The sequence below is a fragment of the Hydra vulgaris genome, chromosome 12 (genome assembly GCF_038396675.1).
Source record: "Hydra vulgaris chromosome 12, alternate assembly HydraT2T_AEP".
NCBI classification, from domain to species: Eukaryota; Metazoa; Cnidaria; class Hydrozoa; order Anthoathecata; family Hydridae; genus Hydra; species Hydra vulgaris.
In genome coordinates, this window is record NC_088931.1 from 85,644,485 (window position 1) to 85,657,244 (window position 12,760).

Genomic DNA, 12,760 nt, shown 5'->3' on the forward strand with positions numbered 1-12,760 from the left:
AATAGAGTTTTGTAGTTTTTATATATGCGTAAATTTTATATACAATTTTTGTTTAATTTTTGAAGATTTTTCAAGACTTTTGGTAATCCAAAGACTATTTAAGGTTTTTGATTATAAGGTTATTTCGGAGACGGGAAAATTTTCATCGTACACCGAGAAGAATGTATTAAAGAACTTATTATAGATCACAATTATGTCTTCATTAAAGTTTATATGCTTCCAGTTTAATAATGATAATTGATATTTAAACGTTTCTAAATTTTTTTTTCTGAAAATACGATTTCTTATGGTTTGAATTTTATTTGTGTTACCGGTTTTTGCATTTAATCTGGTAGTTTTTTGCACGAATCTGTCGGTTTTTTGCATTCAATCTGGCGGGTTTTTTTTTATCATGATAAATAGTTTTGCTTTTATTGCTTCATTTAATTTAACTTCTTTATATACAATTTAAGCCTGTTTTCTCTTTAATTTCTTAAAACTCTAAAATAAATAAATAAAGAAGACAATGAAATGAATGTTGAAGTAATAAATTTGATCATTAATCTTGTAATTAACGAAGGGAAAAGTGAAAAAGAAGTATCAGATTTCGTGTATAGAAGTGAGACTTCAATACGAGGTCCATCGATAAATATCAACAGGTAATGTCAATCCTGGTATTATAGGTGGTTTTCGACAGTCAGGTTGTACTGAGGAAATAAGAAATAAGCTACATGAGTTAATTGGAGATAACAGAAACTGTAGTCTACAGGAGATAAAGGTAGAATTTGGAATTGATGTCAATATCTCTACATTTTGGCAATGGTTAAAAAAATTGAATTATACATATAAAATTTTAGGACCCATTAGTGGAAGACGTAATACTGCAAAGGTAAAAGAAGAAAGAAAAATATATGTTTCATGGTATTTAAACTTGACATTGCAACAAAGTTGTAGAAATACCATTTATACTTATGAAAGCCCGACTCCAAATCAATGTGTATTGTCATGAAGAGGCCGTAACATAACTATGATGTTAGCATTAAATTGTTTAAACATAGTCCAGAGTGAAGCAATAGTTGGCGTAGGAATGACAGCAGATATCTTTAAAGGATTCTTAAATACACTTAAAAGTATTTTGAGGGAGGAAGAAGAGTTTACTTTGGTGATGAACAACGTTAACTTTCATCATTCATTATTAAACTTTTATGATAGCTATTCCTATGATATTTTTTTTTACCACAATACTCACCTTTTCTATATTCTTGTGAAGTGACATTCGCGAAAATTAAATGAGAAGCGGTTTTGAGCACATTACATGATCTTTCAAACTTCGTGAGACACTGCAAATCTTTTCTTACGCAATGTGTTAATGGAGATGACATTAATAGAAAATACCCAGTAAACACACTTTAGTTGGTCCGACTGACGGAATAGTATTGGCTATAGTTGACTAACTGTTGGTATTCCGTGGCAACTATTAACCCACTGTGTACAGCGTGTTTTACAATCGTAAAAGTTTCCCGTAAGTTTTATAAATGTATTTATAATTATATTTTATGTAAATGTTTAGTCGCGTGGTTTAAGTAGAGTTAGTTTAATTTGAAGCAGTTTCTCTTTTTTTTTTTAAACGCTTTTTTACCTTTTAATTAAACTTTTAAACTAAAGCTCTCCTTCACCTTTTAATATAACCGTTACGCTGGTAAGTACAAATATTTTACTTTTATCCATTAGTTCATTCAGATATAAAATTTGAAATTTGTTAGAGTTTTTAATTTTATTTTATTATGACTCCATTGTTGTATTTGTAGTAGACATTTAGCTCTATTTTAACTATTAATAAGAGTTAAAATACAGCTAAAATGTATATGTGCGTATATAGTAGTATGTTTACGTGTGTAATTCTGTATGTGTATATATATATATATATATATATATATATATATATATATATATATATATATATATATATATATATATATATATATATATATATATATATAATATATATATATATTATATATATATATATATATATATACATATATGTTATAATATAATAATTTATGGGGCTAGCGCACTTTTGCACTATTAATAAGAGTTAAAATACAGCTAAATGTATATGTGCGTATATAGTAGTATGTTAACGTGAGTATTTCTGGATGTGTATATATATATATATATATATATATGTTATATATATATTATATATATATATATATATATATATATATATATATATATATATATATATATATATATATATATACATATATATATATACATATATATACATATTTATATATATATGTTATATATTATGTTATATATATATTATATTATGTTATATATATATATATATACATATACATATATATATATATATACATATATGTTATAATATAATAATTTATGGCGCTGGTGCATTTTCGCACCCTCTCTTTTTTATTGCAGATTATGAAAGAGCGTTGTTTTAAATGAAGAAAATTGGTATCCATTTGTTTTTTCACCAACCCAAAGCGCTCTAATTTTGACTTGAAGAAAACAAAATTCCCTACCAAAACTCTATTATTCACCATTTTTTTAAACCCATTATGTTTTTTTACTTCGAACAATGTTAATATTAAAAATGACATGGTTTCACGTAGGCAGCATTATTTTAAAATAGGATGTTAAAAGTGACGATAATAAACACTTAGCAATATAATTGCGAATATTAGAATTCTTTTAATATAAAAACCAGGCTATTCACTGTTAACATGGAAGTGGTTTTTGAATTATGGAATTAAAACTAAACATGATAAGAAAATAGCGAATATTAACGTTTTGGTAGGGAATTTTTTTCTATTCAAGTCAAAGTTAGAGCGCTTTGGGTTGGTGAAAAAACAAAACGGATACCAATTTTCTTCATTTTAAACAACGAGCTTTCATAATCTGCAATAAAAAAAAAAAAAGGAGGGGGGGGGGGTGCGAAAGTGCCATAATTTATATGCATTTTGTGTTTGGCTAAATCTATAAATGTATGTATAGCTTAAATGGTATTATTTTTAGCACTTCCCTCAACAACTACTTCTATGCCCTTATTGTTTTTGACAATAATCTGTCGATACATTAATTTTCGATTTATATATGATGTTTTTCTTTGTTTTTACTTATTTGTCATATTTTTCCATTTCAGATTTATCATATCATGGATTTATATGATATAGAAGAACAAAGTATTGTAAATTTGTATGAATTTTAAAAAAGATCTACTAATAATTAGTCCAGTCAACGTCTAAACTTCAATATTGCATATGTCATTTTTGAGAAGTATTTACGCATTTTTAAATGCGTTTCTTATTCACATGATTTTACAAGCAAGGTCTGCAAGCAAATTTGAGCTAAGAAAATTTCTTAGCTTTTAAGGTGAATTGATGTTATTCTTTGTTTAATTTAATTTGTTTAAATATAGTAGTTTTAATGAATAAATGTTTGTTTCTTCTTGGTTTTCTTCTTATTTGTTTTCAGGTTCTTAAGAATTTGGCAACTTAGCTAAGCAAGTTTTGTTTTATTTTTTAGTGCAATTGAAAAGAGCTGAAAGCTATTTTTTTGTGCAATTGGAAAGAACTGGTGTTTTTTGTCACTTCACACAACTGGTACTGATTTGAGTAAGTTTACATTTTTTTATAATTTTATATTGGATTTATTTTATACTAGATTATATTTTATCTGTTTAACATGGAAAACTGACTGCAATTTGTTGACACGAAAGTAATCAACAAATTATAGTCAGTAATTTGTTAATCACTTACTTAAATAATTTTGTGCATTGTAGTCTAGATTCTTTGTTAAATTAAAAATAATTGATGTAAATAAATATTGTTCAATATTTTTGATAAACGACTTATGTATATAAACATAAAAAGATATGGATTTCAATAAATCTTAAGTTTAAATATAGTCTTTAATTAGAAAAGATCACAATTTGTAAGATTCTTTTACATTTTTTTATTATTTAATTGTAACAATAGTAATATTACTGGTAATATGTTTAATGATAATAGTGAAATTGAAGTGAATAATTTCAGGCTCAAATAAGTTATTAATGTAAATGCTTATTGGCAACTTGAAAATAGTTGTTGTCAACTGAAAGAGATGGATCTAGGCAAGATAAAATTAATTTTTGTTGAAATATAAGAAATGCTACTCAGCGAGCAAAAAACTTATTTGCCAGAATTCAGTGTTAATTTGATTTTACTTTAGACAATTTAGAACAAAGCAAAGTATGAATTTTACTATTTATAGTAACAATGAATAACAGCTTTAAATTTAAATGATTTAAAATTTTTTTATAACTTCAAACATAATTAAGTTCTTTTTTTTTTTTTTTTTAGTTGCCTTTTTCATCACTTGATTAGTTTGCTTACTGTTGAAACATGGTTTTAATTTTGTAAATTTAATATGATGTGAAATTTACTCTATTAATCATTAGCCAACAGTTAGAACAGAAAAGCTAGAGCTTAATTAAAAAATGCTGGAAATTAAATCAAAATAAAAATAGTTTTGTTTATTGGTAACATAATAAAACCAGTTACTACTTATTATTGCGTCTTTTTTACTTTTTTAATATGCTACTTTAGAAACACTTTCTTTCTCTCCCTCTCTCTCTTAGATGAGAGGGAGAATTAATAAAACTTATGTAAATACTAAGCTCTTACGTATTTAATTATTCTTTTTTTAGGTACCTGTGTTGTGACAGATTTTAAAAAGAACTTAACAGATGTTAATGCGGTCTTTATGTCTTTAACTATAACCAATGACATTGCTGATAGGGAGTCAAAGTTAAAATATTATTTATAGATAAATTTGTATTTAATTTTTTAGATAATACATTAAGTTATGAATGTGTTTTTATTTTTAATGAATTAATTACTCATAACTTGTATTGGGGGTTGCTTACTGCTGGTTTTTTATTATTATTACTGTTGTAAATTTCTAAAAATATTAAATATTATAATTGTAGTTGTTATTGTTATTATTACAATGATTATTACTGTATTATTGCACAGGTCAACAAAAAAAAATTTTTTTTTGGAGCCGAGCAAACAATTTGTTTTTTGTATAGCATTTCTCATTATGATTTCAAATATGCAACTCATTTTTCACCATCACGTCAAGTTATAAAGATAGTTGTAAATATTTATAACATTTACACTTTCAATTAAATTGCAAAAGCGAATTTAAAAAATCGCGAAAAAAATCATATAGTTGGCCCGGTAATGGTTAGCCAATTGTTTTATTACTGTTGGGCCGTTAATGGTACCATCAATTTATTAAACAGTTGGCTAAGTGTTCTTAAAAACGTTACGTTTTTTTCACGGTACAAACTAATAGCCGACTGTTGGTCCAACTGTAGCAAATAGTTGGTTATTAGGATCGGGCTAAATACTTACCAACTGTTCAATTTTTACTGGTTAAAGTCGTAATTTTCAAAAATTTATTTTGTGTATATAAAAATGTATATTTTTCAACTATTTCTGAAAATATTATTTCTTTCTAATGAGCCTTTATTGATTCACGGTTTGTAGATTTGGGGTCCTAATATCAATGAAATACCCAATGAAAATCCTTTTAGTTGGTAATAGTACATGTCTATGGGAGTCTATATTAAGGTGTTTTGAACTCCCTTATTAACATCCAAATGGAAATTTGTATCTCTAAGTATTTATAAATCTAAATTCGGACTTTGTCAGTGCTAATTTCATACAGTAAACATGCTCTGTGAAAAAAATTAATAAAAGATAAAATGTTTCAAATATTTAAGCCAATCAAATATTTAAGTTTTTTTATTTTTATAACTGTTTTTAAAATTTGATTTATTACATTTATGATTCAAGAGCATTTTTGAAAGCTCGAACATTGTGTCCGTATCCAGAGTTTGTTACGGAAGAGGCAGTTGTACAAAACAAAGAAAATTGTAAACAATGTTTTTGTGAATATATTTGTTTAGTTGGAAGATGCCAACGTTTGTAAACAGCCATGAAGAATGCAGAAAATCTGTTTGTGTCATTTGCATGAAAAAAGGTGACCAAGAGCTGACCGAAAACTACAAATCAAAAATCCTTCAACAAATCCAGAAAGATCTCGATTTCAATGATAAGAGAGTGCCTTTGGCAACTTGTACCTCATGCCGATCTCAGATTGGAAAGCTTTGTGATGGGAAAATAACCGTTGTGCCAAAACTTTACTACTTTGACACAATTTTAATCAAACCTGCAACTCGTTTTTCTAATATTTGTGAGTATTTACTCTGCCAAATTGCCAAGCTCAAGGGAAAAGGAAAGCATCCATTCAACAAATTCCAAGACTCAGAGTCCAAACCCCCACAGCAGGCGTCTCAAAGTGCTGGAAAACGTTGCATAAAGCGCTTTTCAATTATTGGAGGTGGGCTTCCTCACAACTGCACTTTAGGAACTACCCATAAAAATATGAGGAAAATTGCAGCTGCAAATCTTGTAGAAACAGAGTAAGTGACATCAGTAGTTTTGGCTTCTAAAAGTGCCTCTCCAAATGGAACCATCAGGCTTAGTCAACCAAGTGGAAAGATGTTGTCTGTGAGAAGAGGTATGCTGTGCTGATTTGATATTGTTAATTTATTTAAAAAAACGTTTGAACTTGTCAATCAAATATTTTAATAGAGCTAAATAGGGAGAGGCAAAATTAAAGTAAATTAAAAATGCTTCTTCAATATTCTTAATTGATTCTAATTTAACTTACTTAAAAAATATTCCTATTATATTTTGCTCTAAATTAAATTCTCAAATTTTTATCTAGTTTAATTACTTGATTGATTTTAAACTTTCTGTTTTTTTTTTGTTTAGGCCCATCATCAGCTCAGCAACTCTTTAAACAACCTCTTACAACGGAAAATATGGTTCAAATACAGCAGAATACTGGACTGTCCAACAATGGAATGCGAAAACTTGGCTCAGCCCTGAATCAAATTAGTCCTGTAAGATTGGTGGAGCCAAGTCTCCCTCTAAATTTTGCTTAAGTTGGCCAAAAGCTTCATAATCAGTTTATTGTCAGCAGCATAACTCTGACAGAAAATAAGGAATCATGCCAGGTGGTTCATTGCAAAAGTCTCAGGAGTTTCAGTAAAGCCTTTAAATCAGACCAAAAATTAACAGAATCTGCCATTTTGAAGTTGGAAATTGATGGAAGAGGCTCCTTTCTGAAAGTAAGCTTCACTCACAATGTTTTGGAGGAGGATGAAATGCCACCAAACAGCCTAGTTCAGAAAACTATAAAACTGATGTCTCAACCCTCAACCAAAGAAACAAGTGTAAAGCAACAAATCCTGATAGCACTTGCACAAAACACTTCAGAGAGCTACCATAATGTGAAGGCTATTTTGAATCTCATTCAAGTTCAAGACGAATGTCCAAAAGATTCTCTCATCATTTCTTACAATCTCAAGCTGGCAAACATTTTATGTGGAATACAGTCGCACAGCAGCAAGCATCCATGTTGTTGGTGTGATGCCTCATCAACAAATCTCCAAAACTGTGGTCACCTGAGAACTTTTGGTGAGATCAGAAGACAACATTCCGAATTCATCAGAGCATGAGGAGATTTGAGAAAAACGAAGGACTTCAAAAATGTTGTTCACTTTCCAATACTCGATTTTCCAGATGACAAGCTCATCCTTGAGGCTATCCCATCCATGGAGCTTCATTTGCTACTTGGTGTGGTAAATCACTTGATCAAAACTCTTTGAGATCTTTAGCCCAAAGCCAAGGAATGATCCTTATCACTTCACATTCCCATTCAGCCTTTCCATGGTGGTCATTTCAATGGGAATGACTGCATGAAGCTCTTGAGAGGTGTGAGAAAACTCCAACTGCTTTCAGAAAAGGAAAATTTTACTCAAGCTTATGGCTTCATTCAAACACTTACGCTATTCAAGGGTGCTGTGACTTCTTACTTTGGCCAGAATTTGGTCCCTGACTACGAATCCAAGATTGCTCAATTCCAACAGAGCTACATTAAACTTCCGATTTCAGTTACCCCTAAAGCGTATGCAGTGTTTTTCCATGTGCCCAATCTCAAATGGGATTGGGCTTCTTCAGTGAACAGGAAACAGAAGCCTTGCGCTCGAACTTCAAGGGTCAAATCATTGGGATAGACACAAACGAGATTCTTCCCACCCTGATTATGCCAAGCATCTCCTGAAATGTGTAACTGAGTATAATAGTAAGAAAATCTAAACTCTGCACTAGAAAGATTTTTTACATAATTTATTTCAGAAAAAAAGTTTGAAACATTTGCTTTCCCATGTGTCTTTCCTTAAAGAGTATTCTAATCAATTATCAGAAAGAAAATTGTTATTTATCTCGTAAGTGAAGTATTGTAGAAAATAAATGAATAAAAATAAAAAGTCCCTATTTTTACAGATCTAGATATCATGTTTAATAAAAATTTAACGAAAACAAATATTTTGGTCTTAAAAGCTATCCATAGCGTATATGAAAGGAACACTTTTGGATAAAAACTTAAATTTCAAATAACTCCGTTGGATTTTAATACAGGATTTTGAAATTACTTATTTTGTGCTACAATTAGTATACACAATTACCTAAAAGGTTTTTCATAGGGCATTTCATTGATATTAGGACCCCTAATCTACAAACCGTGGATTAAACATAGTGTAAAATAAAAAAAGTTTGTGATTTTTTACTAACTATATATATGTCTGCATATATATATATATATATATATATATATATATATATATATATATATATATATATATATATACATATATGTATATACATATATATATATATATATATATATATATATATATATATATATATATATATATATTATTATTATTGTTATTTGTTATTATTATTATTATTATTATTATTATTATTATAATAACTATTATTACACATCTATATTGAATAATACTATTTATTACACATCTATATTGGATAATACTATTTATTACACATCTATATTTATTTTTAACTGGAATATGTAGAATATTTTTTATTACTAATCATTTAAGCGATTTATATCATGCATTATAAAATTGATATAAATTTTAAAACCGCCAGGTTGAATGCAAAAAACCGCCAGATTAAATGCATAAAAAACGCCGCATTTAATGCAAAAAGCCGCCTAATTAAGTGTTAAAGCCGGTAAGAGTTGAAATTGCTTTGATTGTTAGGAAAATGGGAAAAGGAAAATATATCTAATTTTATGTCTTTTTGCATGTCATTGTCATATACATCTGTTGTTAAAATATTGTCTATTAGAGTGGTTGAGTTTTCTGTTATTCGAGAAGGCCGAATGATAAGCGGTATTGCTCCTGATACAAATATTTCATCATAAATTTTTTAAATTTTTTTGTTTTCGCTATATCATAAATTTTTTTGTTTTCGCTTTATCGTAAGCAATCCATATTTAAATCGCCAATTACAAAGTTTTTTTTTTCTTTTTATTGTAATCTTTACGAAAAATATTGTGCTTTAAGTATAAGCTTAAATTTTCTGACGCACCACCAAGTGGTCTATAACAACTTTGTAGAATGCTTTTGCTTTTTAACTTTTCGCTTTTATTGTTTAAAATTTCAATTGCAACGGTTTCTTTATCGCCGCCAGAAACGCACAAATCACCCTAATGTTATGCATAATGTTTTGTTTTATGTAAATCAGAATTCCTCCACCGCGTTTATTCTTAGTTTGTTATTCGTAATTGTCTTTCTAATAAAATTGGTTCAAAACTAGGAAGATGGAAGTTAGAGTTATTATTAAGCTATTTTTAAGTAATTAAAGTAGTTAATATCTGGTGTTTTCATCAGATCTAATGTATTTGTTTTTAAAGTTGAAAATAAGTGATTTATAGTAATCAATTTTTTGTTGTTTTCATTTTTTGTGTACTAAACAAGATTTAAAAGAGTTTCTTATATTTCTGAGGCGTGCGTTACAAGTTTGGTATATATAACTTTAGCCAACTTAACCTCAGCTCAAAGTTCTTTTGCTTTTGAAAATAGAAGTCGATGTGTTTCGATTGTGCAATTGCTATAGTCTTCCTTTAGATATATTTTCTCGTTCGATAGTTTTCTTTTTTTATACTCATTTAATACGATTTCTCTATCTTTATAGTTAAGTAACTTTACCACGATAGTTCTTCTTCTTTTTCCAGATTCGTGCTTCTTCCCAGTCCTGTGCGCTTTTTCAATTGCAATTTTGTTTTCAATTCCGAGTTTCTCCTATAAGAACTCTTTGACTGGTATCTCTTTTATCAATGATATTATAACGTTTAAGCGTGTATCCCACTACATTACTAAACAAAACATTCTATTATAACCTTGCGGGAATGTTTTTAGTACCTCTAATTTTAAAATTGGTTTAAGTTCTTACATGTCTAAGTTGTATCTTGAGCAGTGTTTATCTTATAAGTTATGCTTGCTGCTAAATATGCATAATCATCTGACACTTAATATACAAATTTGTAGATTTTACATTGTAAAAGATAACCTAAAAGCTTTCAAGATTTAAAAAAGTCAAACTAAATTAATATATAAAGAACATCATTTAAAAAACACCCTCTATTTTGGAACAAGAACATTAAAGAAAAAGTGAGACGACTTGAATCTACTAAAACGGCTATTTTCATAGCCACATATCTTTTAAAAATATTATTAGTATATATTTAGCTCCTAGAGTAGTAAAATAAATACTTCATTTAATTGTTTTATAACGTAGTAACTTTATAATAAAATTACGATTCAAGATTGAATAATAAAAATAATATATTTGTCTTTTTAATTTTAAAATGATAATGTCAACACTATTATTTTACATATATTTTACAAATATAAAAGGTATTTAGTTTTGAACAAATCTAATAACATCGTTATTTTGGCATAACTTAATACCAAATTACTATAACTTAATATTACCCATGTAGCTAAATACATTACATTTTCAGCTACTAAAAAAATTTTTTATTTTTTTATTTTTTTTTTATTTTGTTATCATTGAAGCCAAAGTCATTTGTAGATGGGTTATCCTTGCAAGCACTAAGTGATTGTTAGTGTCCAAAATATTTTTCAAATAAGCTATTCCATGATGTAATAAAATTTTTAATACAGCAAAAACTTATTACTTAGGCAGCAAGTTTAACACTTTTTAATAAATATGGTTCCACAGTATAAACTTACCATTCTTACATATATATAAATTTTTTTTTTTCCGTATGTTTTAAGTTGGATAAATTATATTTAAATAAGGCAGTAACAAGTTGTCTTGTTTTAATGTGGTGGATTAAGTATAAAGGAATCATTTAAAATGCTATTTCAACAACTTGCGATTTGCAGAAACATCATCGCAAGATACAAGCAACAATTTTTACGAAATTTAGTTTACAAATTTTGTTTGCTTTCTAAAGCAAAAGAAACGTTTGTCATGCAGTGGCACCAGTTGTTAAAGTCAGCTAGATTAGTCAAGTATATCATCGTACACTGCAGCTGACTTTGAAACTAGATAATTAACATGAAATATCTTATTTTAGTTAAAGATAACCTTAGATTTTGAGATATCATTTTTCTGCATTCAGCAAAATAGATAATAAATCATAGCTTAAACTTAAAATCAAGATTTGAAATAAAATTCTGTAACTTAATTTAATACACAGGGATTTTTAAATAGAATTCTGTAATCTTCTGTTAATACATTGTAATTTTTTTTTTGCAATATTTGGTAGCAACTTTTACATCATCTTTATAGCATCAAGTATATTTTTTTTGTTTGCTATTATATAAATTGCAATACAGCATAATAAAAACAAAAATTTATGTACGAGCTTTTAAATTTTAATTTAAGAAGCTTTGATATACTAGCAATTTTATAAAGTATTTATTAAAATTCAAACTTTTTTTTACTGAATAAGTTTTTTACTGTAAAAATGTTGTTCTATTTTAATAAAAATACACGTAACTACATTTATCAACAGTTGATGTCTTTATTTTATGCTATACTCATCATTTTTATTCGGAATACAAAATATATAAGCAATCCAAAATAATAACTTGAAACTGAATAACCAAAACAAACACAATTTGCTCCTGCCATTTCAATATTTATCCCAGAATATATGCAACTTAACCAACTATAGCAAAATATAATGTTTATAATTTGATGCACTCTAAAGTAGACTGAGCACTAGTATAAAGAGGAACTTAAGTGTTATAAGAAAACGGCCCGCGTTTCCAGACTAGGTAAATACTATGTGACTATGATCATACTCATTACGAAAATTCATTGCTTTAGTAACTTCAGCGATTTCTCTCTTCAGTAAAGCATTTTCGTTTTTTAATTTTTTAATTTCAGTGTAAAATTTTTATTGTAATTTTTCAAATCTATCTTTAAAGGTTTTTTGTAGAGTGCTGTCATGACATTCCAAAAATTCTTTGACAATTGTTAAAGATTCTGCCATTTTCGAATTATTTCAAAATATAAAAACTTATTACTTATTAGTTGTTTTTATAACTTTTTTTTCATTAGTTGTTTTCCAAAGAATTAATAATAAATAATAATAATAATCATAATAATAATAATAACAACAACTAATGAAGGTTGTTTGTTTGTGTTTTTGTTTATGGGTGGGTAAGACAATCTGTTTATTGGGTAAATAATGTTTAAAAAAAAAGGCTCTTTTATTTATGTTTATATAAACAGTAATTATAATATAACGGGTGATTACTAAGAATCTGGACAAAATTGCTTAC